Source organism: Globicephala melas, unplaced genomic scaffold, assembly GCF_963455315.2.
Source record: "Globicephala melas unplaced genomic scaffold, mGloMel1.2 SCAFFOLD_182, whole genome shotgun sequence".
In the NCBI taxonomy this organism is placed as follows: Eukaryota; Metazoa; Chordata; class Mammalia; order Artiodactyla; family Delphinidae; genus Globicephala; species Globicephala melas.
In genome coordinates this window covers 266,788-287,629 of record NW_027207354.1, presented here as the reverse complement: position 1 = coordinate 287,629, position 20,842 = coordinate 266,788, and the positions used below count along the sequence as shown (strand labels likewise).

At 68.6% G+C, this 20,842-nt stretch overlaps 10 non-coding genes across 10 annotated transcripts; all 10 read right to left on the bottom strand.

Moving 5' to 3' along the window:
- Nucleotides 1-1,783: 1,783 nt before the first annotated feature.
- Nucleotides 1,784-1,902, bottom strand: LOC132595446 (5S ribosomal RNA). Its single transcript, XR_009561588.1, has one exon. It is a non-coding gene; the product is annotated as a 5S ribosomal RNA (ribosomal RNA).
- A 932-nt stretch (nt 1,903-2,834) lies between these two features.
- Nucleotides 2,835-2,953, bottom strand: LOC132595445 (5S ribosomal RNA). The gene has a single exon (XR_009561587.1). It is a non-coding gene; the product is annotated as a 5S ribosomal RNA (ribosomal RNA).
- Nucleotides 2,954-5,650: 2,697 nt separating this feature from the next.
- LOC132595444 (5S ribosomal RNA) lies at nt 5,651-5,769 on the bottom strand. Its single transcript, XR_009561586.1, has one exon. It is a non-coding gene; the product is annotated as a 5S ribosomal RNA (ribosomal RNA).
- Nucleotides 5,770-6,701: 932 nt separating this feature from the next.
- Nucleotides 6,702-6,820, bottom strand: LOC132595443 (5S ribosomal RNA). The gene has a single exon (XR_009561585.1). It is a non-coding gene; the product is annotated as a 5S ribosomal RNA (ribosomal RNA).
- Nucleotides 6,821-9,517: 2,697 nt separating this feature from the next.
- On the bottom strand, nt 9,518-9,636 carry LOC132595442 (5S ribosomal RNA). The gene has a single exon (XR_009561583.1). It is a non-coding gene; the product is annotated as a 5S ribosomal RNA (ribosomal RNA).
- A 932-nt stretch (nt 9,637-10,568) lies between these two features.
- Nucleotides 10,569-10,687, bottom strand: LOC132595441 (5S ribosomal RNA). The gene has a single exon (XR_009561582.1). It is a non-coding gene; the product is annotated as a 5S ribosomal RNA (ribosomal RNA).
- A 2,697-nt stretch (nt 10,688-13,384) lies between these two features.
- On the bottom strand, nt 13,385-13,503 carry LOC132595440 (5S ribosomal RNA). Its single transcript, XR_009561581.1, has one exon. It is a non-coding gene; the product is annotated as a 5S ribosomal RNA (ribosomal RNA).
- Nucleotides 13,504-14,435: 932 nt separating this feature from the next.
- On the bottom strand, nt 14,436-14,554 carry LOC132595439 (5S ribosomal RNA). Its single transcript, XR_009561580.1, has one exon. It is a non-coding gene; the product is annotated as a 5S ribosomal RNA (ribosomal RNA).
- A 2,697-nt stretch (nt 14,555-17,251) lies between these two features.
- LOC132595437 (5S ribosomal RNA) lies at nt 17,252-17,370 on the bottom strand. Its single transcript, XR_009561578.1, has one exon. It is a non-coding gene; the product is annotated as a 5S ribosomal RNA (ribosomal RNA).
- A 932-nt stretch (nt 17,371-18,302) lies between these two features.
- LOC132595436 (5S ribosomal RNA) lies at nt 18,303-18,421 on the bottom strand. Its single transcript, XR_009561577.1, has one exon. It is a non-coding gene; the product is annotated as a 5S ribosomal RNA (ribosomal RNA).
- Between the last annotated feature and the right edge of the window lie 2,421 nt (nt 18,422-20,842).

Sequence of the window (20,842 nt, the reverse complement as noted above, 5' to 3'; positions counted from 1 at the left end):
GCTGAGATCCTGCCCTTGCGGCGCCCTGTGGCCACCTCCGCCTCCCTCACGGTACTGGCCGAGGCCTCGGACCAGCGGGCCCCGGCTCCCAGCTCAGCGCTGCTCCTCCGCCCCTCTCACCTCCTGCCCGACGTCCAGGCTACCGAGCACCCTCCACCCCCGCCCACCTTCATGCCACTCAGCCGGAACCCGGGAGGCAATGCCAACTACCAGGTGTATGACAGTCTGGTGCTGAAGCGGCAACCGCAGGAGGGCCAAGCGCGGGCCAACTCGCTGCTACCTTCCACCTCGGCCTCCAGGCCCTCTCTGCACGGGAGCCAGACTGGGAAAGTGAACTTACCAGCAGCAAGTGGGGGCAGGGGCAGGGGGCGGCAGGGCATGGAGAGAGGAATAAAGAGCGCCAGAGTCCAGGAAACATTGGTGGTCTGTGGCTTGGAAGCGCCACTCCTTCTGCCAGCCTGGGTCCCTGCGCTTGGCTTCCTGCAATAAGAAGCCAGTGTCCCCTTCTTGGCCTGAGGGTCCCTTTGGTTTAGTGGCCACAGTTCTGCCAGCAGGCCCCTCCTGGTCCTATACCATGCACTAAGTACATCTGCAGCTGCAGACTCCAAACCCCTGGTCTCTGGGCACCTCCTCTGTGTCTCAGCTGTCCCTGTCCACAGAGAGCCTCATACAAGAAGTTGCTTCCAAACTGGGAGGTTCCACATCTGGGCAGGTCCAGCTCCAGGCCCAGTGAAGGGCATGAAGAAGGCTGAGGCTCTGGACTCCAGCCAGGCCTTCAGCAGGCCTCTGAGGCCAAGGTCTTCCTAGTCTCAAGAGGGGCCAAGAGACGCAATGTGTCATTTGAACAAGTGAGTCAGCGGGCGGTGAGCGAATGAATGACCGCTCGAGGGGATGTATGCCGGCCACCGGGCCCTGTTTGACTGTCCAGGCTCAGCTTACCTGACCCTGGTTACCAGGGAATGCCACTCTGGGCCCTCCTTTTCATCCCCCTCCCTCACTGTGACCTCACCACCTGCCCCATTATGACCCAGTCTGGCTCCCAGTTAAAACTGGAGGGCAGAGGGCCCAGGCAGTCCTGGGACCAACGGCCATGGGTGAGCGAAACTACTACCGAGCCGAGCCGTTCACTGGCCCCATCCCCAGGAAATGCCAGGAGCAAGGATACTCAATTCTTCTGATCCCGGTCAGCTTCATCTTGCTCAACGTGGGGATCAACATGGTGACTATGGTCAGGGCAGGATCTGTGCAGCGCGGTTGGGGGAGCCCTGGGGTCTTGAAGGGGCTGAGGTGGGAGGGCTGCTGGGGTGTGACCGGGACAAGGGTTGGATTTCAGGGCTCACCCTGCTCCCGGCCTCCCCCCTCCCCTTCTTCCCTCAACTCTGGAGGCATCTGAAGAGATTCTTGCGGGCACTTTTCAATCGTATTTTCCACAAAGGTGAGTGGGCGCCGGCGTGGGTTCAGGGGATGTGGGCCTGTCCCCTTTCTTCTATCCCTGCCTTGATTCTCAGCCCCTCAGGAACCCAGGCCCTGACCCATCTCGCCTTTCCCCACAGACAAGCAAGCCAGCTGTGTAGGCACCCATCGCATGTGCATGCGCTGCTCCGTGGATCCCAAGAACCTGTGCTCAAGAGTTTCTTCCCACTTCTGCCATCGCCCAAGCTTCCTGCTCGGGCAGGTAAACCCACCTTGACTACTGCCTGCAGCGGGGCTCGGCGGGGGCGGAGCCGGCGGCCCCCCCGCCGCGGGCGAGTAAAGGAGAAGGCGGGCGGAGCGGGAGGCAAAAAGCCTACAGCACCCGGTATTCCCAGGCGGTCTCCCATCCAAGTACTAACCAGGCCCGACCCTGCTTAGCTTCCGAGATCAGACGAGATCGGGCGCGTTCAGGGTGGTATGGCCGTAGACGGGGGCGGGGGGCCGCGGGCGGCCTCTTGAGGCCCAGTTTCGCTGGCGCTGGCGCCTTAACGCCAGCCTGGCGGCCGGCCCGCCCCGGCAGGGCCCCCTCGCCCGCCCAGGCAGGGGCAACGGAGGTCTCGGGTATCGGGCGGCGGCGGAGGGTTTGGCGACCACCTCCCAGCCCAGGGCGGCCGTGACCCAGCAAACCCTTCGGCGCTTGGCGCCCCGCCCAAGATCCCGCACGTCGCTCACAGGGACGTGGCCCCGGAGGCTTCAGGGCCCGGGGCCCGCGGTCCCTTGGGCATCGGCCCTGCCCGCCCACGCGGCCCTAGGCGCAGCCCGGCCGCAGCCCGGGCCGGCCCTCCTGCCCGACAGCAGCTGGCCCGAAGCCACCGGGAGCCACCATTGAGTCGCCACGGCCCCTCAGCCCCGGCAAGGCCACCCTTGCCCCCACACCCCCCGCCGAGCTCAGGACCCCGCCCCTGGTGGCCGGCAGGCCCGGGGAAGCGGCCCCTGCCCTCGATCCCGCTCCCGCACCCGGCCGCGGTGACACGCCAGAGGGGCGGGGTGGGGGGGGGCTTTTGTCGGAGGGAGCTGTGGAGGGACACACCGGCACACAGGTGGCGGCGCCGGGGCTGGGCGCCGGTGGGGGCGGCCAGGTGCAGGTCGAGGGGCTCGCGGGCCGAAAGGACGGCAACTGGGCCCGCGGCGGAGTCTGGGTCCGGGCCAGCCACCCCGGGAGCGTCTGGGGTGCGCCTGCCTTCCAGGGCCGCCTTCTGGCCGCCTGGCCGGCCGGGCCGGCGGGGAGCGACCCCGCCGGCGCGCGCCGTGGTGGGAGGGGCCTGAGGAGGTGGGGCCTGCAGCGGGGCCCGGCGGGGGCGGAGCCGGCGGCCCCCGCCGCGGGCGAGTAAAGGAGAAGGCGGGCGGAGCGGGAGGCAAAAAGCCTACAGCACCCGGTATTCCCAGGCGGTCTCCCATCCAAGTACTAACCAGGCCCGACCCTGCTTAGCTTCCGAGATCAGACGAGATCGGGCGCGTTCAGGGTGGTATGGCCGTAGACGGGGGCGGGGGGCCGCGGGCGGCCTCTTGAGGCCCAGTTTCGCTGGCGCTGGCGCCTTAACGCCAGCCTGGCGGCCGGCCCGCCCCGGCAGGGCCCCCTCGCCCGCCCAGGCAGGGGCAACGGAGGTCTCGGGTATCGGGCGGCGGCGGAGGGTTTGGCGACCACCTCCCAGCCCAGGGCGGCCGTGACCCAGCAAACCCTTCGGCGCTTGGCGCCCCGCCCAAGATCCCGCACGTCGCTCACAGGGACGTGGCCCCGGAGGCTTCAGGGCCCGGGGCCCGCGGTCCCTTGGGCATCGGCCCTGCCCGCCCACGCGGCCCTAGGCGCAGCCCGGCCGCAGCCCGGGCCGGCCCTCCTGCCCGACAGCAGCTGGCCCGAAGCCACCGGGAGCCACCATTGAGTCGCCACGGCCCCTCAGCCCCGGCAAGGCCACCCTTGCCCCCACACCCCCCGCCGAGCTCAGGACCCCGCCCCTGGTGGCCGGCAGGCCCGGGGAAGCGGCCCCTGCCCTCGATCCCGCTCCCGCACCCGGCCGCGCTGACACGCCAGAGGGGCGGGGTGGGGGTGGGGCTTTTGTCGGAGGGAGCTGTGGAGGGACACACCGGCACACAGGTGGCGGCGCCGGGGCTGGGCGCCGGTGGGGGCGGCCAGGTGCAGGTCGAGGGGCTCGCGGGCCGAAAGGACGGCAACTGGGCCCATGGCGGAGTCTGGGTCTGGAGGGCTCTGAGCCTCCATCCGCTCTGGTGCCTCGGGTCTACCGGCCCGACGCCTGGTAGCGCGACACCCCACCGGCCCACAGACGTAGCCTCCCCAGCTGTGCTCACAGCGAGTCCAACCGCAGCCTGCATCCCTCCACGGGACACTTGGATTACTCCCGCGATCCCCACGAGGTGCGGCACCCGGCGGCCGAATGGGCTGAGATCCTGCCCTTGCGGCGCCCTGTGGCCACCTCCGCCTCCCTCACGGTACTGGCCGAGGCCTCGGACCAGCGGGCCCCGGCTCCCAGCTCAGCGCTGCTCCTCCGCCCCTCTCACCTCCTGCCCGACGTCCAGGCTACCGAGCACCCTCCACCCCCGCCCACCTTCATGCCACTCAGCCGGAACCCGGGAGGCAATGCCAACTACCAGGTGTATGACAGTCTGGTGCTGAAGCGGCAACCGCAGGAGGGCCAAGCGCGGGCCAACTCGCTGCTACCTTCCACCTCGGCCTCCAGGCCCTCTCTGCACGGGAGCCAGACTGGGAAAGTGAACTTACCAGCAGCAAGTGGGGGCAGGGGCAGGGGGCGGCAGGGCATGGAGAGAGGAATAAAGAGCGCCAGAGTCCAGGAAACATTGGTGGTCTGTGGCTTGGAAGCGCCACTCCTTCTGCCAGCCTGGGTCCCTGCGCTTGGCTTCCTGCAATAAGAAGCCAGTGTCCCCTTCTTGGCCTGAGGGTCCCTTTGGTTTAGTGGCCACAGTTCTGCCAGCAGGCCCCTCCTGGTCCTATACCATGCACTAAGTACATCTGCAGCTGCAGACTCCAAACCCCTGGTCTCTGGGCACCTCCTCTGTGTCTCAGCTGTCCCTGTCCACAGAGAGCCTCATACAAGAAGTTGCTTCCAAACTGGGAGGTTCCACATCTGGGCAGGTCCAGCTCCAGGCCCAGTGAAGGGCATGAAGAAGGCTGAGGCTCTGGACTCCAGCCAGGCCTTCAGCAGGCCTCTGAGGCCAAGGTCTTCCTAGTCTCAAGAGGGGCCAAGAGACGCAATGTGTCATTTGAACAAGTGAGTCAGCGGGCGGTGAGCGAATGAATGACCGCTCGAGGGGATGTATGCCGGCCACCGGGCCCTGTTTGACTGTCCAGGCTCAGCTTACCTGACCCTGGTTACCAGGGAATGCCACTCTGGGCCCTCCTTTTCATCCCCCTCCCTCACTGTGACCTCACCACCTGCCCCATTATGACCCAGTCTGGCTCCCAGTTAAAACTGGAGGGCAGAGGGCCCAGGCAGTCCTGGGACCAACGGCCATGGGTGAGCGAAACTACTACCGAGCCGAGCCGTTCACTGGCCCCATCCCCAGGAAATGCCAGGAGCAAGGATACTCAATTCTTCTGATCCCGGTCAGCTTCATCTTGCTCAACGTGGGGATCAACATGGTGACTATGGTCAGGGCAGGATCTGTGCAGCGCGGTTGGGGGAGCCCTGGGGTCTTGAAGGGGCTGAGGTGGGAGGGCTGCTGGGGTGTGACCGGGACAAGGGTTGGATTTCAGGGCTCACCCTGCTCCCGGCCTCCCCCCTCCCCTTCTTCCCTCAACTCTGGAGGCATCTGAAGAGATTCTTGCGGGCACTTTTCAATCGTATTTTCCACAAAGGTGAGTGGGCGCCGGCGTGGGTTCAGGGGATGTGGGCCTGTCCCCTTTCTTCTATCCCTGCCTTGATTCTCAGCCCCTCAGGAACCCAGGCCCTGACCCATCTCGCCTTTCCCCACAGACAAGCAAGCCAGCTGTGTAGGCACCCATCGCATGTGCATGCGCTGCTCCGTGGATCCCAAGAACCTGTGCTCAAGAGTTTCTTCCCACTTCTGCCATCGCCCAAGCTTCCTGCTCGGGCAGGTAAACCCACCTTGACTACTGCCTGCAGCGGGGCTCGGCGGGGGCGGAGCCGGCGGCCCCCCCGCCGCGGGCGAGTAAAGGAGAAGGCGGGCGGAGCGGGAGGCAAAAAGCCTACAGCACCCGGTATTCCCAGGCGGTCTCCCATCCAAGTACTAACCAGGCCCGACCCTGCTTAGCTTCCGAGATCAGACGAGATCGGGCGCGTTCAGGGTGGTATGGCCGTAGACGGGGGCGGGGGGCCGCGGGCGGCCTCTTGAGGCCCAGTTTCGCTGGCGCTGGCGCCTTAACGCCAGCCTGGCGGCCGGCCCGCCCCGGCAGGGCCCCCTCGCCCGCCCAGGCAGGGGCAACGGAGGTCTCGGGTATCGGGCGGCGGCGGAGGGTTTGGCGACCACCTCCCAGCCCAGGGCGGCCGTGACCCAGCAAACCCTTCGGCGCTTGGCGCCCCGCCCAAGATCCCGCACGTCGCTCACAGGGACGTGGCCCCGGAGGCTTCAGGGCCCGGGGCCCGCGGTCCCTTGGGCATCGGCCCTGCCCGCCCACGCGGCCCTAGGCGCAGCCCGGCCGCAGCCCGGGCCGGCCCTCCTGCCCGACAGCAGCTGGCCCGAAGCCACCGGGAGCCACCATTGAGTCGCCACGGCCCCTCAGCCCCGGCAAGGCCACCCTTGCCCCCACACACCCCGCCGAGCTCAGGACCCCGCCCCTGGTGGCCGGCAGGCCCGGGGAAGCGGCCCCTGCCCTCGATCCCGCTCCCGCACCCGGCCGCGGTGACACGCCAGAGGGGCGGGGTGGGGGGGGGCTTTTGTCGGAGGGAGCTGTGGAGGGACACACCGGCACACAGGTGGCGGCGCCGGGGCTGGGCGCCGGTGGGGGCGGCCAGGTGCAGGTCGAGGGGCTCGCGGGCCGAAAGGACGGCAACTGGGCCCGCGGCGGAGTCTGGGTCCGGGCCAGCCACCCCGGGAGCGTCTGGGGTGCGCCTGCCTTCCAGGGCCGCCTTCTGGCCGCCTGGCCGGCCGGGCCGGCGGGGAGCGACCCCGCCGGCGCGCGCCGTGGTGGGAGGGGCCTGAGGAGGTGGGGCCTGCAGCGGGGCCCGGCGGGGGCGGAGCCGGCGGCCCCCGCCGCGGGCGAGTAAAGGAGAAGGCGGGCGGAGCGGGAGGCAAAAAGCCTACAGCACCCGGTATTCCCAGGCGGTCTCCCATCCAAGTACTAACCAGGCCCGACCCTGCTTAGCTTCCGAGATCAGACGAGATCGGGCGCGTTCAGGGTGGTATGGCCGTAGACGGGGGCGGGGGGCCGCGGGCGGCCTCTTGAGGCCCAGTTTCGCTGGCGCTGGCGCCTTAACGCCAGCCTGGCGGCCGGCCCGCCCCGGCAGGGCCCCCTCGCCCGCCCAGGCAGGGGCAACGGAGGTCTCGGGTATCGGGCGGCGGCGGAGGGTTTGGCGACCACCTCCCAGCCCAGGGCGGCCGTGACCCAGCAAAACCTTCGGCGCTTGGCGCCCCGCCCAAGATCCCGCACGTCGCTCACAGGGACGTGGCCCCGGAGGCTTCAGGGCCCGGGGCCCGCGGTCCCTTGGGCATCGGCCCTGCCCGCCCACGCGGCCCTAGGCGCAGCCCGGCCGCAGCCCGGGCCGGCCCTCCTGCCCGACAGCAGCTGGCCCGAAGCCACCGGGAGCCACCATTGAGTCGCCACGGCCCCTCAGCCCCGGCAAGGCCACCCTTGCCCCCACACCCCCCGCCGAGCTCAGGACCCCGCCCCTGGTGGCCGGCAGGCCCGGGGAAGCGGCCCCTGCCCTCGATCCCGCTCCCGCACCCGGCCGCGGTGACACGCCAGAGGGGCGGGGTGGGGGTGGGGCTTTTGTCGGAGGGAGCTGTGGAGGGACACACCGGCACACAGGTGGCGGCGCCGGGGCTGGGCGCCGGTGGGGGCGGCCAGGTGCAGGTCGAGGGGCTCGCGGGCCGAAAGGACGGCAACTGGGCCCATGGCGGAGTCTGGGTCTGGAGGGCTCTGAGCCTCCATCCGCTCTGGTGCCTCGGGTCTACCGGCCCGACGCCTGGTAGCGCGACACCCCACCGGCCCACAGACGTAGCCTCCCCAGCTGTGCTCACAGCGAGTCCAACCGCAGCCTGCATCCCTCCACGGGACACTTGGATTACTCCCGCGATCCCCACGAGGTGCGGCACCCGGCGGCCGAATGGGCTGAGATCCTGCCCTTGCGGCGCCCTGTGGCCACCTCCGCCTCCCTCACGGTACTGGCCGAGGCCTCGGACCAGCGGGCCCCGGCTCCCAGCTCAGCGCTGCTCCTCCGCCCCTCTCACCTCCTGCCCGACGTCCAGGCTACCGAGCACCCTCCACCCCCGCCCACCTTCATGCCACTCAGCCGGAACCCGGGAGGCAATGCCAACTACCAGGTGTATGACAGTCTGGTGCTGAAGCGGCAACCGCAGGAGGGCCAAGCGCGGGCCAACTCGCTGCTACCTTCCACCTCGGCCTCCAGGCCCTCTCTGCACGGGAGCCAGACTGGGAAAGTGAACTTACCAGCAGCAAGTGGGGGCAGGGGCAGGGGGCGGCAGGGCATGGAGAGAGGAATAAAGAGCGCCAGAGTCCAGGAAACATTGGTGGTCTGTGGCTTGGAAGCGCCACTCCTTCTGCCAGCCTGGGTCCCTGCGCTTGGCTTCCTGCAATAAGAAGCCAGTGTCCCCTTCTTGGCCTGAGGGTCCCTTTGGTTTAGTGGCCACAGTTCTGCCAGCAGGCCCCTCCTGGTCCTATACCATGCACTAAGTACATCTGCAGCTGCAGACTCCAAACCCCTGGTCTCTGGGCACCTCCTCTGTGTCTCAGCTGTCCCTGTCCACAGAGAGCCTCATACAAGAAGTTGCTTCCAAACTGGGAGGTTCCACATCTGGGCAGGTCCAGCTCCAGGCCCAGTGAAGGGCATGAAGAAGGCTGAGGCTCTGGACTCCAGCCAGGCCTTCAGCAGGCCTCTGAGGCCAAGGTCTTCCTAGTCTCAAGAGGGGCCAAGAGACGCAATGTGTCATTTGAACAAGTGAGTCAGCGGGCGGTGAGCGAATGAATGACCGCTCGAGGGGATGTATGCCGGCCACCGGGCCCTGTTTGACTGTCCAGGCTCAGCTTACCTGACCCTGGTTACCAGGGAATGCCACTCTGGGCCCTCCTTTTCATCCCCCTCCCTCACTGTGACCTCACCACCTGCCCCATTATGACCCAGTCTGGCTCCCAGTTAAAACTGGAGGGCAGAGGGCCCAGGCAGTCCTGGGACCAACGGCCATGGGTGAGCGAAACTACTACCGAGCCGAGCCGTTCACTGGCCCCATCCCCAGGAAATGCCAGGAGCAAGGATACTCAATTCTTCTGATCCCGGTCAGCTTCATCTTGCTCAACGTGGGGATCAACATGGTGACTATGGTCAGGGCAGGATCTGTGCAGCGCGGTTGGGGGAGCCCTGGGGTCTTGAAGGGGCTGAGGTGGGAGGGCTGCTGGGGTGTGACCGGGACAAGGGTTGGATTTCAGGGCTCACCCTGCTCCCGGCCTCCCCCCTCCCCTTCTTCCCTCAACTCTGGAGGCATCTGAAGAGATTCTTGCGGGCACTTTTCAATCGTATTTTCCACAAAGGTGAGTGGGCGCCGGCGTGGGTTCAGGGGATGTGGGCCTGTCCCCTTTCTTCTATCCCTGCCTTGATTCTCAGCCCCTCAGGAACCCAGGCCCTGACCCATCTCGCCTTTCCCCACAGACAAGCAAGCCAGCTGTGTAGGCACCCATCGCATGTGCATGCGCTGCTCCGTGGATCCCAAGAACCTGTGCTCAAGAGTTTCTTCCCACTTCTGCCATCGCCCAAGCTTCCTGCTCGGGCAGGTAAACCCACCTTGACTACTGCCTGCAGCGGGGCTCGGCGGGGGCGGAGCCGGCGGCCCCCCCGCCGCGGGCGAGTAAAGGAGAAGGCGGGCGGAGCGGGAGGCAAAAAGCCTACAGCACCCGGTATTCCCAGGCGGTCTCCCATCCAAGTACTAACCAGGCCCGACCCTGCTTAGCTTCCGAGATCAGACGAGATCGGGCGCGTTCAGGGTGGTATGGCCGTAGACGGGGGCGGGGGGCCGCGGGCGGCCTCTTGAGGCCCAGTTTCGCTGGCGCTGGCGCCTTAACGCCAGCCTGGCGGCCGGCCCGCCCCGGCAGGGCCCCCTCGCCCGCCCAGGCAGGGGCAACGGAGGTCTCGGGTATCGGGCGGCGGCGGAGGGTTTGGCGACCACCTCCCAGCCCAGGGCGGCCGTGACCCAGCAAACCCTTCGGCGCTTGGCGCCCCGCCCAAGATCCCGCACGTCGCTCACAGGGACGTGGCCCCGGAGGCTTCAGGGCCCGGGGCCCGCGGTCCCTTGGGCATCGGCCCTGCCCGCCCACGCGGCCCTAGGCGCAGCCCGGCCGCAGCCCGGGCCGGCCCTCCTGCCCGACAGCAGCTGGCCCGAAGCCACCGGGAGCCACCATTGAGTCGCCACGGCCCCTCAGCCCCGGCAAGGCCACCCTTGCCCCCACACCCCCCGCCGAGCTCAGGACCCCGCCCCTGGTGGCCGGCAGGCCCGGGGAAGCGGCCCCTGCCCTCGATCCCGCTCCCGCACCCGGCCGCGGTGACACGCCAGAGGGGCGGGGTGGGGGGGGGCTTTTGTCGGAGGGAGCTGTGGAGGGACACACCGGCACACAGGTGGCGGCGCCGGGGCTGGGCGCCGGTGGGGGCGGCCAGGTGCAGGTCGAGGGGCTCGCGGGCCGAAAGGACGGCAACTGGGCCCGCGGCGGAGTCTGGGTCCGGGCCAGCCACCCCGGGAGCGTCTGGGGTGCGCCTGCCTTCCAGGGCCGCCTTCTGGCCGCCTGGCCGGCCGGGCCGGCGGGGAGCGACCCCGCCGGCGCGCGCCGTGGTGGGAGGGGCCTGAGGAGGTGGGGCCTGCAGCGGGGCCCGGCGGGGGCGGAGCCGGCGGCCCCCGCCGCGGGCGAGTAAAGGAGAAGGCGGGCGGAGCGGGAGGCAAAAAGCCTACAGCACCCGGTATTCCCAGGCGGTCTCCCATCCAAGTACTAACCAGGCCCGACCCTGCTTAGCTTCCGAGATCAGACGAGATCGGGCGCGTTCAGGGTGGTATGGCCGTAGACGGGGGCGGGGGGCCGCGGGCGGCCTCTTGAGGCCCAGTTTCGCTGGCGCTGGCGCCTTAACGCCAGCCTGGCGGCCGGCCCGCCCCGGCAGGGCCCCCTCGCCCGCCCAGGCAGGGGCAACGGAGGTCTCGGGTATCGGGCGGCGGCGGAGGGTTTGGCGACCACCTCCCAGCCCAGGGCGGCCGTGACCCAGCAAACCCTTCGGCGCTTGGCGCCCCGCCCAAGATCCCGCACGTCGCTCACAGGGACGTGGCCCCGGAGGCTTCAGGGCCCGGGGCCCGCGGTCCCTTGGGCATCGGCCCTGCCCGCCCACGCGGCCCTAGGCGCAGCCCGGCCGCAGCCCGGGCCGGCCCTCCTGCCCGACAGCAGCTGGCCCGAAGCCACCGGGAGCCACCATTGAGTCGCCACGGCCCCTCAGCCCCGGCAAGGCCACCCTTGCCCCCACACCCCCCGCCGAGCTCAGGACCCCGCCCCTGGTGGCCGGCAGGCCCGGGGAAGCGGCCCCTGCCCTCGATCCCGCTCCCGCACCCGGCCGCGCTGACACGCCAGAGGGGCGGGGTGGGGGTGGGGCTTTTGTCGGAGGGAGCTGTGGAGGGACACACCGGCACACAGGTGGCGGCGCCGGGGCTGGGCGCCGGTGGGGGCGGCCAGGTGCAGGTCGAGGGGCTCGCGGGCCGAAAGGACGGCAACTGGGCCCATGGCGGAGTCTGGGTCTGGAGGGCTCTGAGCCTCCATCCGCTCTGGTGCCTCGGGTCTACCGGCCCGACGCCTGGTAGCGCGACACCCCACCGGCCCACAGACGTAGCCTCCCCAGCTGTGCTCACAGCGAGTCCAACCGCAGCCTGCATCCCTCCACGGGACACTTGGATTACTCCCGCGATCCCCACGAGGTGCGGCACCCGGCGGCCGAATGGGCTGAGATCCTGCCCTTGCGGCGCCCTGTGGCCACCTCCGCCTCCCTCACGGTACTGGCCGAGGCCTCGGACCAGCGGGCCCCGGCTCCCAGCTCAGCGCTGCTCCTCCGCCCCTCTCACCTCCTGCCCGACGTCCAGGCTACCGAGCACCCTCCACCCCCGCCCACCTTCATGCCACTCAGCCGGAACCCGGGAGGCAATGCCAACTACCAGGTGTATGACAGTCTGGTGCTGAAGCGGCAACCGCAGGAGGGCCAAGCGCGGGCCAACTCGCTGCTACCTTCCACCTCGGCCTCCAGGCCCTCTCTGCACGGGAGCCAGACTGGGAAAGTGAACTTACCAGCAGCAAGTGGGGGCAGGGGCAGGGGGCGGCAGGGCATGGAGAGAGGAATAAAGAGCGCCAGAGTCCAGGAAACATTGGTGGTCTGTGGCTTGGAAGCGCCACTCCTTCTGCCAGCCTGGGTCCCTGCGCTTGGCTTCCTGCAATAAGAAGCCAGTGTCCCCTTCTTGGCCTGAGGGTCCCTTTGGTTTAGTGGCCACAGTTCTGCCAGCAGGCCCCTCCTGGTCCTATACCATGCACTAAGTACATCTGCAGCTGCAGACTCCAAACCCCTGGTCTCTGGGCACCTCCTCTGTGTCTCAGCTGTCCCTGTCCACAGAGAGCCTCATACAAGAAGTTGCTTCCAAACTGGGAGGTTCCACATCTGGGCAGGTCCAGCTCCAGGCCCAGTGAAGGGCATGAAGAAGGCTGAGGCTCTGGACTCCAGCCAGGCCTTCAGCAGGCCTCTGAGGCCAAGGTCTTCCTAGTCTCAAGAGGGGCCAAGAGACGCAATGTGTCATTTGAACAAGTGAGTCAGCGGGCGGTGAGCGAATGAATGACCGCTCGAGGGGATGTATGCCGGCCACCGGGCCCTGTTTGACTGTCCAGGCTCAGCTTACCTGACCCTGGTTACCAGGGAATGCCACTCTGGGCCCTCCTTTTCATCCCCCTCCCTCACTGTGACCTCACCACCTGCCCCATTATGACCCAGTCTGGCTCCCAGTTAAAACTGGAGGGCAGAGGGCCCAGGCAGTCCTGGGACCAACGGCCATGGGTGAGCGAAACTACTACCGAGCCGAGCCGTTCACTGGCCCCATCCCCAGGAAATGCCAGGAGCAAGGATACTCAATTCTTCTGATCCCGGTCAGCTTCATCTTGCTCAACGTGGGGATCAACATGGTGACTATGGTCAGGGCAGGATCTGTGCAGCGCGGTTGGGGGAGCCCTGGGGTCTTGAAGGGGCTGAGGTGGGAGGGCTGCTGGGGTGTGACCGGGACAAGGGTTGGATTTCAGGGCTCACCCTGCTCCCGGCCTCCCCCCTCCCCTTCTTCCCTCAACTCTGGAGGCATCTGAAGAGATTCTTGCGGGCACTTTTCAATTGTATTTTCCACAAAGGTGAGTGGGCGCCGGCGTGGGTTCAGGGGATGTGGGCCTGTCCCCTTTCTTCTATCCCTGCCTTGATTCTCAGCCCCTCAGGAACCCAGGCCCTGACCCATCTCGCCTTTCCCCACAGACAAGCAAGCCAGCTGTGTAGGCACCCATCGCATGTGCATGCGCTGCTCCGTGGATCCCAAGAACCTGTGCTCAAGAGTTTCTTCCCACTTCTGCCATCGCCCAAGCTTCCTGCTCGGGCAGGTAAACCCACCTTGACTACTGCCTGCAGCGGGGCTCGGCGGGGGCGGAGCCGGCGGCCCCCCCGCCGCGGGCGAGTAAAGGAGAAGGCGGGCGGAGCGGGAGGCAAAAAGCCTACAGCACCCGGTATTCCCAGGCGGTCTCCCATCCAAGTACTAACCAGGCCCGACCCTGCTTAGCTTCCGAGATCAGACGAGATCGGGCGCGTTCAGGGTGGTATGGCCGTAGACGGGGGCGGGGGGCCGCGGGCGGCCTCTTGAGGCCCAGTTTCGCTGGCGCTGGCGCCTTAACGCCAGCCTGGCGGCCGGCCCGCCCCGGCAGGGCCCCCTCGCCCGCCCAGGCAGGGGCAACGGAGGTCTCGGGTATCGGGCGGCGGCGGAGGGTTTGGCGACCACCTCCCAGCCCAGGGCGGCCGTGACCCAGCAAACCCTTCGGCGCTTGGCGCCCCGCCCAAGATCCCGCACGTCGCTCACAGGGACGTGGCCCCGGAGGCTTCAGGGCCCGGGGCCCGCGGTCCCTTGGGCATCGGCCCTGCCCGCCCACGCGGCCCTAGGCGCAGCCCGGCCGCAGCCCGGGCCGGCCCTCCTGCCCGACAGCAGCTGGCCCGAAGCCACCGGGAGCCACCATTGAGTCGCCACGGCCCCTCAGCCCCGGCAAGGCCACCCTTGCCCCCACACCCCCCGCCGAGCTCAGGACCCCGCCCCTGGTGGCCGGCAGGCCCGGGGAAGCGGCCCCTGCCCTCGATCCCGCTCCCGCACCCGGCCGCGGTGACACGCCAGAGGGGCGGGGTGGGGGGGGGCTTTTGTCGGAGGGAGCTGTGGAGGGACACACCGGCACACAGGTGGCGGCGCCGGGGCTGGGCGCCGGTGGGGGCGGCCAGGTGCAGGTCGAGGGGCTCGCGGGCCGAAAGGACGGCAACTGGGCCCGCGGCGGAGTCTGGGTCCGGGCCAGCCACCCCGGGAGCGTCTGGGGTGCGCCTGCCTTCCAGGGCCGCCTTCTGGCCGCCTGGCCGGCCGGGCCGGCGGGGAGCGACCCCGCCGGCGCGCGCCGTGGTGGGAGGGGCCTGAGGAGGTGGGGCCTGCAGCGGGGCCCGGCGGGGGCGGAGCCGGCGGCCCCCGCCGCGGGCGAGTAAAGGAGAAGGCGGGCGGAGCGGGAGGCAAAAAGCCTACAGCACCCGGTATTCCCAGGCGGTCTCCCATCCAAGTACTAACCAGGCCCGACCCTGCTTAGCTTCCGAGATCAGACGAGATCGGGCGCGTTCAGGGTGGTATGGCCGTAGACGGGGGCGGGGGGCCGCGGGCGGCCTCTTGAGGCCCAGTTTCGCTGGCGCTGGCGCCTTAACGCCAGCCTGGCGGCCGGCCCGCCCCGGCAGGGCCCCCTCGCCCGCCCAGGCAGGGGCAACGGAGGTCTCGGGTATCGGGCGGCGGCGGAGGGTTTGGCGACCACCTCCCAGCCCAGGGCGGCCGTGACCCAGCAAACCCTTCGGCGCTTGGCGCCCCGCCCAAGATCCCGCACGTCGCTCACAGGGACGTGGCCCCGGAGGCTTCAGGGCCCGGGGCCCGCGGTCCCTTGGGCATCGGCCCTGCCCGCCCACGCGGCCCTAGGCGCAGCCCGGCCGCAGCCCGGGCCGGCCCTCCTGCCCGACAGCAGCTGGCCCGAAGCCACCGGGAGCCACCATTGAGTCGCCACGGCCCCTCAGCCCCGGCAAGGCCACCCTTGCCCCCACACCCCCCGCCGAGCTCAGGACCCCGCCCCTGGTGGCCGGCAGGCCCGGGGAAGCGGCCCCTGCCCTCGATCCCGCTCCCGCACCCGGCCGCGGTGACACGCCAGAGGGGCGGGGTGGGGGTGGGGCTTTTGTCGGAGGGAGCTGTGGAGGGACACACCGGCACACAGGTGGCGGCGCCGGGGCTGGGCGCCGGTGGGGGCGGCCAGGTGCAGGTCGAGGGGCTCGCGGGCCGAAAGGACGGCAACTGGGCCCATGGCGGAGTCTGGGTCTGGAGGGCTCTGAGCCTCCATCCGCTCTGGTGCCTCGGGTCTACCGGCCCGACGCCTGGTAGCGCGACACCCCACCGGCCCACAGACGTAGCCTCCCCAGCTGTGCTCACAGCGAGTCCAACCGCAGCCTGCATCCCTCCACGGGACACTTGGATTACTCCCGCGATCCCCACGAGGTGCGGCACCCGGCGGCCGAATGGGCTGAGATCCTGCCCTTGCGGCGCCCTGTGGCCACCTCCGCCTCCCTCACGGTACTGGCCGAGGCCTCGGACCAGCGGGCCCCGGCTCCCAGCTCAGCGCTGCTCCTCCGCCCCTCTCACCTCCTGCCCGACGTCCAGGCTACCGAGCACCCTCCACCCCCGCCCACCTTCATGCCACTCAGCCGGAACCCGGGAGGCAATGCCAACTACCAGGTGTATGACAGTCTGGTGCTGAAGCGGCAACCGCAGGAGGGCCAAGCGCGGGCCAACTCGCTGCTACCTTCCACCTCGGCCTCCAGGCCCTCTCTGCACGGGAGCCAGACTGGGAAAGTGAACTTACCAGCAGCAAGTGGGGGCAGGGGCAGGGGGCGGCAGGGCATGGAGAGAGGAATAAAGAGCGCCAGAGTCCAGGAAACATTGGTGGTCTGTGGCTTGGAAGCGCCACTCCTTCTGCCAGCCTGGGTCCCTGCGCTTGGCTTCCTGCAATAAGAAGCCAGTGTCCCCTTCTTGGCCTGAGGGTCCCTTTGGTTTAGTGGCCACAGTTCTGCCAGCAGGCCCCTCCTGGTCCTATACCATGCACTAAGTACATCTGCAGCTGCAGACTCCAAACCCCTGGTCTCTGGGCACCTCCTCTGTGTCTCAGCTGTCCCTGTCCACAGAGAGCCTCATACAAGAAGTTGCTTCCAAACTGGGAGGTTCCACATCTGGGCAGGTCCAGCTCCAGGCCCAGTGAAGGGCATGAAGAAGGCTGAGGCTCTGGACTCCAGCCAGGCCTTCAGCAGGCCTCTGAGGCCAAGGTCTTCCTAGTCTCAAGAGGGGCCAAGAGACGCAATGTGTCATTTGAACAAGTGAGTCAGCGGGCGGTGAGCGAATGAATGACCGCTCGAGGGGATGTATGCCGGCCACCGGGCCCTGTTTGACTGTCCAGGCTCAGCTTACCTGACCCTGGTTACCAGGGAATGCCACTCTGGGCCCTCCTTTTCATCCCCCTCCCTCACTGTGACCTCACCACCTGCCCCATTATGACCCAGTCTGGCTCCCAGTTAAAACTGGAGGGCAGAGGGCCCAGGCAGTCCTGGGACCAACGGCCATGGGTGAGCGAAACTACTACCGAGCCGAGCCGTTCACTGGCCCCATCCCCAGGAAATGCCAGGAGCAAGGATACTCAATTCTTCTGATCCCGGTCAGCTTCATCTTGCTCAACGTGGGGATCAACATGGTGACTATGGTCAGGGCAGGATCTGTGCAGCGCGGTTGGGGGAGCCCTGGGGTCTTGAAGGGGCTGAGGTGGGAGGGCTGCTGGGGTGTGACCGGGACAAGGGTTGGATTTCAGGGCTCACCCTGCTCCCGGCCTCCCCCCTCCCCTTCTTCCCTCAACTCTGGAGGCATCTGAAGAGATTCTTGCGGGCACTTTTCAATCGTATTTTCCACAAAGGTGAGTGGGCGCCGGCGTGGGTTCAGGGGATGTGGGCCTGTCCCCTTTCTTCTATCCCTGCCTTGATTCTCAGCCCCTCAGGAACCCAGGCCCTGACCCATCTCGCCTTTCCCCACAGACAAGCAAGCCAGCTGTGTAGGCACCCATCGCATGTGCATGCGCTGCTCCGTGGATCCCAAGAACCTGTGCTCAAGAGTTTCTTCCCACTTCTGCCATCGCCCAAGCTTCCTGCTCGGGCAGGTAAACCCACCTTGACTACTGCCTGCAGCGGGGCTCGGCGGGGGCGGAGCCGGCGGCCCCCCCGCCGCGGGCGAGTAAAGGAGAAGGCGGGCGGAGCGGGAGGCAAAAAGCCTACAGCACCCGGTATTCCCAGGCGGTCTCCCATCCAAGTACTAACCAGGCCCGACCCTGCTTAGCTTCCGAGATCAGACGAGATCGGGCGCGTTCAGGGTGGTATGGCCGTAGACGGGGGCGGGGGGCCGCGGGCGGCCTCTTGAGGCCCAGTTTCGCTGGCGCTGGCGCCTTAACGCCAGCCTGGCGGCCGGCCCGCCCCGGCAGGGCCCCCTCGCCCGCCCAGGCAGGGGCAACGGAGGTCTCGGGTATCGGGCGGCGGCGGAGGGTTTGGCGACCACCTCCCAGCCCAGGGCGGCCGTGACCCAGCAAACCCTTCGGCGCTTGGCGCCCCGCCCAAGATCCCGCACGTCGCTCACAGGGACGTGGCCCCGGAGGCTTCAGGGCCCGGGGCCCGCGGTCCCTTGGGCATCGGCCCTGCCCGCCCACGCGGCCCTAGGCGCAGCCCGGCCGCAGCCCGGGCCGGCCCTCCTGCCCGACAGCAGCTGGCCCGAAGCCACCGGGAGCCACCATTGAGTCGCCACGGCCCCTCAGCCCCGGCAAGGCCACCCTTGCCCCCACACCCCCCGCCGAGCTCAGGACCCCGCCCCTGGTGGCCGGCAGGCCCGGGGAAGCGGCCCCTGCCCTCGATCCCGCTCCCGCACCCGGCCGCGGTGACACGCCAGAGGGGCGGGGTGGGGGGGGGCTTTTGTCGGAGGGAGCTGTGGAGGGACACACCGGCACACAGGTGGCGGCGCCGGGGCTGGGCGCCGGTGGGGGCGGCCAGGTGCAGGTCGAGGGGCTCGCGGGCCGAAAGGACGGCAACTGGGCCCGCGGCGGAGTCTGGGTCCGGGCCAGCCACCCCGGGAGCGTCTGGGGTGCGCCTGCCTTCCAGGGCCGCCTTCTGGCCGCCTGGCCGGCCGGGCCGGCGGGGAGCGACCCCGCCGGCGCGCGCCGTGGTGGGAGGGGCCTGAGGAGGTGGGGCCTGCAGCGGGGCCCGGCGGGGGCGGAGCCGGCGGCCCCCGCCGCGGGCGAGTAAAGGAGAAGGCGGGCGGAGCGGGAGGCAAAAAGCCTACAGCACCCGGTATTCCCAGGCGGTCTCCCATCCAAGTACTAACCAGGCCCGACCCTGCTTAGCTTCCGAGATCAGACGAGATCGGGCGCGTTCAGGGTGGTATGGCCGTAGACGGGGGCGGGGGGCCGCGGGCGGCCTCTTGAGGCCCAGTTTCGCTGGCGCTGGCGCCTTAACGCCAGCCTGGCGGCCGGCCCGCCCCGGCAGGGCCCCCTCGCCCGCCCAGGCAGGGGCAACGGAGGTCTCGGGTATCGGGCGGCGGCGGAGGGTTTGGCGACCACCTCCCAGCCCAGGGCGGCCGTGACCCAGCAAACCCTTCGGCGCTTGGCGCCCCGCCCAAGATCCCGCACGTCGCTCACAGGGACGTGGCCCCGGAGGCTTCAGGGCCCGGGGCCCGCGGTCCCTTGGGCATCGGCCCTGCCCGCCCACGCGGCCCTAGGCGCAGCCCGGCCGCAGCCCGGGCCGGCCCTCCTGCCCGACAGCAGCTGGCCCGAAGCCACCGGGAGCCACCATTGAGTCGCCACGGCCCCTCAGCCCCGGCAAGGCCACCCTTGCCCCCACACCCCCCGCCGAGCTCAGGACCCCGCCCCTGGTGGCCGGCAGGCCCGGGGAAGCGGCCCCTGCCCTCGATCCCGCTCCCGCACCCGGCCGCGGTGACACGCCAGAGGGGCGGGGTGGGGGTGGGGCTTTTGTCGGAGGGAGCTGTGGAGGGACACACCGGCACACAGGTGGCGGCGCCGGGGCTGGGCGCCGGTGGGGGCGGCCAGGTGCAGGTCGAGGGGCTCGCGGGCCGAAAGGACGGCAACTGGGCCCATGGCGGAGTCTGGGTCTGGAGGGCTCTGAGCCTCCATCCGCTCTGGTGCCTCGGGTCTACCGGCCCGACGCCTGGTAGCGCGACACCCCACCGGCCCACAGACGTAGCCTCCCCAGCTGTGCTCACAGCGAGTCCAACCGCAGCCTGCATCCCTCCACGGGACACTTGGATTACTCCCGCGATCCCCACGAGGTGCGGCACCCGGCGGCCGAATGGGCTGAGATCCTGCCCTTGCGGCGCCCTGTGGCCACCTCCGCCTCCCTCACGGTACTGGCCGAGGCCTCGGACCAGCGGGCCCCGGCTCCCAGCTCAGCGCTGCTCCTCCGCCCCTCTCACCTCCTGCCCGACGTCCAGGCTACCGAGCACCCTCCACCCCCGCCCACCTTCATGCCACTCAGCCGGAACCCGGGAGGCAATGCCAACTACCAGGTGTATGACAGTCTGGTGCTGAAGCGGCAACCGCAGGAGGGCCAAGCGCGGGCCAACTCGCTGCTACCTTCCACCTCGGCCTCCAGGCCCTCTCTGCACGGGAGCCAGACTGGGAAAGTGAACTTACCAGCAGCAAGTGGGGGCAGGGGCAGGGGGCGGCAGGGCATGGAGAGAGGAATAAAGAGCGCCAGAGTCCAGGAAACATTGGTGGTCTGTGGCTTGGAAGCGCCACTCCTTCTGCCAGCCTGGGTCCCTGCGCTTGGCTTCCTGCAATAAGAAGCCAGTGTCCCCTTCTTGGCCTGAGGGTCCCTTTGGTTTAGTGGCCACAGTTCTGCCAGCAGGCCCCTCCTGGTCCTATACCATGCACTAAGTACATCTGCAGCTGCAGACTCCAAACCCCTGGTCTCTGGGCACCTCCTCTGTGTCTCAGCTGTCCCTGTCCACAGAGAGCCTCATACAAGAAGTTGCTTCCAAACTGGGAGGTTCCACATCTGGGCAGGTCCAGCTCCAGGCCCAGTGAAGGGCATGAAGAAGGCTGAGGCTCTGGACTCCAGCCAGGCCTTCAGCAGGCCTCTGAGGCCAAGGTCTTCCTAGTCTCAAGAGGGGCCAAGAGACGCAATGTGTCATTTGAACAAGTGAGTCAGCGGGCGGTGAGCGAATGAATGACCGCTCGAGGGGATGTATGCCGGCCACCGGGCCCTGTTTGACTGTCCAGGCTCAGCTTACCTGACCCTGGTTACCAGGGAATGCCACTCTGGGCCCTCCTTTTCATCCCCCTCCCTCACTGTGACCTCACCACCTGCCCCATTATGACCCAGTCTGGCTCCCAGTTAAAACTGGAGGGCAGAGGGCCCAGGCAGTCCTGGGACCAACGGCCATGGGTGAGCGAAACTACTACCGAGCCGAGCCGTTCACTGGCCCCATCCCCAGGAAATGCCAGGAGCAAGGATACTCAATTCTTCTGATCCCGGTCAGCTTCATCTTGCTCAACGTGGGGATCAACATGGTGACTATGGTCAGGGCAGGATCTGTGCAGCGCGGTTGGGGGAGCCCTGGGGTCTTGAAGGGGCTGAGGTGGGAGGGCTGCTGGGGTGTGACCGGGACAAGGGTTGGATTTCAGGGCTCACCCTGCTCCCGGCCTCCCCCCTCCCCTTCTTCCCTCAACTCTGGAGGCATCTGAAGAGATTCTTGCGGGCACTTTTCAATCGTATTTTCCACAAAGGTGAGTGGGCGCCGGCGTGGGTTCAGGGGATGTGGGCCTGTCCCCTTTCTTCTATCCCTGCCTTGATTCTCA